Source organism: Branchiostoma floridae, chromosome 13 (genome assembly GCF_000003815.2).
Source record: "Branchiostoma floridae strain S238N-H82 chromosome 13, Bfl_VNyyK, whole genome shotgun sequence".
NCBI classification, from domain to species: Eukaryota; Metazoa; Chordata; class Leptocardii; order Amphioxiformes; family Branchiostomatidae; genus Branchiostoma; species Branchiostoma floridae.
Window position 1 is genome coordinate 2,843,513 of NC_049991.1, and position 4,034 is coordinate 2,847,546.

Consider the following 4,034-nt stretch of genomic DNA (forward strand, 5'->3'; position numbering starts at 1 on the left):
GTTTTGAGTAAAAACATGTTTCTCTCCGATGACCTATAAGGGGACTGAGTTGGGACCGAATACACCATAAGTGGACCAGAGGTACGAAGGATTCTTTTTAATGGTAAGATTTTCCCATTTTCGCCCCAGCAAGGATCTGCTTGGAGATTACAATACACCAGCGTCTGCACTGCTCGCAAACTGTTTACACCAGCATGTACACTGCTCGCGCACAACACACAACAGCGTGTGCACTGATCGCGCACTGCTTACAACAGCATATGCACTGATCGCGCACAAAACACACCAGCGCGTACACTGTTCGCTCACTGCGTACACCAGCTTATGCACTGCTAGCTCACCGCTCACGACCAGCGTGTGCACTGCTCGCGCACTGCTCACACCAGCGTTTGCACTCCTCGCGCACCACATACACCAGCGTGTGCAATGCTCACGCACTGCATACATTAGCGTGTGCAATGCTCTCTGGCTGCTTACACCAGCGTGTGCACTACTCGCTCACTGCTTACACCGGGGTGTGCATTGCTCACACACCGGGTACACACGCGTCGCTCTGGTCTTTCGTATTAGAGGTACATAAACCGGCATTGGTCGTTGTCACACAGTAGTTAACTATGACCCGATCTGCTTGAAAAAGAACGTGACGTCACAGTAGCTTTTCTTTACCTCTTTACATTTTAGATATCAGTCGCATCCCCCCTACCCCCCCCCCCCCCCCACACACACACACACAGAAACGTGAAAATATCGGCTTGAGTTCCCTATGCATAAGTTGAGGGTGGATATTTTGGTGAGTTCTTTTGCCATTTTTAAATGTCCCCTGGTATATGACCTTGGTACTGCAGCAGATATTCCTTTTTTTTGGTATCTTTTAACCTGGATGTGCTATGGTCTTGATTTTTGGGTGGCAGATAGCTTGTGACGTAAGGAATAGGTGGTGTATGTTTGGGTCGCCTAGCAGGTTGCTCTGGAACTGAAGGGGCGTTTTTCTCAAAATCTTCTAAGGAGGATAACTAGACAAGGCAACAACAAATTTAGATGATATTTGGTATGTAGGTAGCTTTGACAGAGATATACATAATCATGCAAGTGCAAATTATGCAAACTGTCACTTAATTTGCATAATCAATGAGGGAAATCTATATTTGTAGTGTTCACCATTGTGGGACCCAAATACCTGTCATATATGTAGCCTGTGGCAGGTGGAACATAATCAGATATCGATTATGCAAATATGTCCCTAATTTGCATACATAATGTAAAAGTGCTATAATTCTTCTAAATGGTAAATGATTGCACAATCAACATTTTGACCAGTGTAAGGTATCTAAATGTGGACATAACCAAGCATAGATTATGTAAATGTAGAAATCAGAGGAGATACCTCATTTTATGGAGATATGAGGTCTCCGAACTCTTCTTTTTCAAATGTCTTTCTTTACATTACTTCACCCGACAAGCTTAGATGTTCGCCGGATGAAACCCCAGAAAGACGTCGGATAATTTAGGGTAGAAATTTTGGCTAAAACTTAAACAACATTTCATGGGCTTCTTTTGTCATTTTGTTTGCCACGCAAGCACAAGCCAAAGACATAGTCATCTAAAATCGTTTTACATTTTACAGACATATGATCGATAGTGAAACTCGAAGCTTGAAGAAAACTAATCTGAAACGTCTCTATAATATCAAACTGCCGATGATGGTTTAGTTGATTTAGTTGTTGATCGATCACAAAGAAACCAATCATCGTGAATGGGTCTCATTATTCAATTCTTCTCTAGACAACTTACTTGAAATTGTTGTTTACGCATTTAGTTATGAAATGAGTTTTACTGATATGCAAATTTTAAGTTAGTTAAGTCCTTCCCGCGCCTAATGGCGCATAGGGCGGCGCCCATCTCCGTTTCATTAGCCCTTGGGCCACACATCGCAATCACTACAGCAGGGGGCTAGTCCACTGGTAGTGGTGTGTGTTCAACTTCCATACTCTTTCCCGAATGCTGAGTGCTAAGCAGAGAAAGCAGCATGTACCATTTTTAAAGTCTTTGGTATGACTCGGCCGGGGATCGAACTCACGACCTACCGAATGCAAGGCGAACACTCTACCCACTAGACCATTGCACCGGTTATATGCAAATTTTACCAATTCTTTATTCAAAAGAATTCCCCGAATGCAATTGGCTTTTGTTCTTCGCAAGGCATTTTTGATACGTTCTGTTACAGTGTAAATATCAGATGGCTGCAAATTACGAGAAGAAGGCTCATCAAAAACAACTGTGTATACATGCGCAGTACATGTACATAGGAGGAGTCTACAATAGATAGATCCAGTTGTATGACATTGAATAGTATTCATGCACTAAACTGATATGGAAATTGGAATTCACAGAAAAGGCAATGTCCATTTACATTGTATTGTACACACAATCAATCACACACACACACACACACACACACAGACACACACACAATGTTCAATGATGTCTGTGGGCAAGCAGATAACTAGCAAACACAATAATCCAGATGGGATAACACTAGTGCCCGTGTCACTGCCTTTAGCGGTCCATCAAAAAGCAGATCTCTCGACAGTTTGATGTCCATCTAATATGCACTTGGACCCATTGTTGCAAGTGATGATCAGATTAACATCAAAATGTTGGGTCAATCTTTAGTTACCTCATTTTCATGTGTTGTTATCTTTAGTTTAATTGATCCCTTTTACTGTTGCTTCTTTTGGATATTATTTTGTATTTGCTGTTTTTTGTTAGAATATCCTTATGTTATGTACTTAGCTTTTCTTTGCCTATTTTCGATAGTTTGTAGTTAGTTTTTAACTGTTGGTGAAGGTGTGGGCCTTGTAAAGGACGTATAAATCATGTTGCCCACACCTCGCAGAACATGTTCTCTGAAACCTAATAAATAAATAAATAGACAGCTTAATAATTGCTAGTGCACCAGCCATCTTATTCAGGACTTTGTCTGCTTGCTATGTCCATGTCAAGTGCTGATCTATAATGAAACCAAGTAGTTTTGCTTGAGTTACCTGTTCTATCATTTTACCATTCAAAGAAAGTCATAGTGCATAATCATATTCATACTGAATACGTGCGAAACTCACGACAAAGAATGTGCCTAATGAGGACAACAATATAAAAAAATCTGATGATAAAAAATAATGCCTAAAGACCTAATCTTCAAACGTCCGAATGAAATAAGATTCTTAAAAGTTTTCGTTTAATCATTGGATATAACATGCCAATCTCATCATAGAAAGTATCTTTATGTGACCTTGGTACCTCAGCAGAAATTCCGTTTTTTTTGTATCTCTTAACTTGGATGTGCTATGGTCTTTTGGGTTGCAGATAGCCTGTAACATAAGGAACGCACGGTATATGTTTGGACCTCCTAGCAGGTTGCTCTAAAACTGCAGGGGCGTTTTGGTCATCATCTTTTAAGATGATAACATAACAAGTGAACGACAAATGATGCAAACTGGTACTTGATTTGCATGTTTAATCAGGAAAATCTACTTTTGTAGTGTTTACCATTATAGGACGCAAATATCTGTAAAAAAGATTTCGAGTCCATAGTATTTAGATCCTGTAGGGCGCAAGTGAATAACGTCCAAATAGTATATGCCATGAAAAGTCCCTTCATTGAAATTCACAGGAAATGCAATGTTTTCCAACTTATTAACATATTTGTTTATTACAGTAATACTTTTCATACGTCACCTCCACCCCAGCACCCCCCCCCCCACACACACACACACAAAATGGTTCAGAACACCAAATTTTACCTCTATCGTCTTGTTGTAACACACCCGGCGCGTGCATCGGGTTCTCGAACAAGTCGGCAGCGTTACAGTCCACCCTGTTTGTATTTTCTGCTGGTGGTTGTCCACCCTGTTGACTTTGGGGGCTAGCCTGCCGTGGGTTGTCCATTCTATTGACATCAGTGAACTGATACACGTTGGTGTCGGCGATCGTCACTGCACTCATCGGAGGAATAGGTACATCCTGTTGTTTGGACG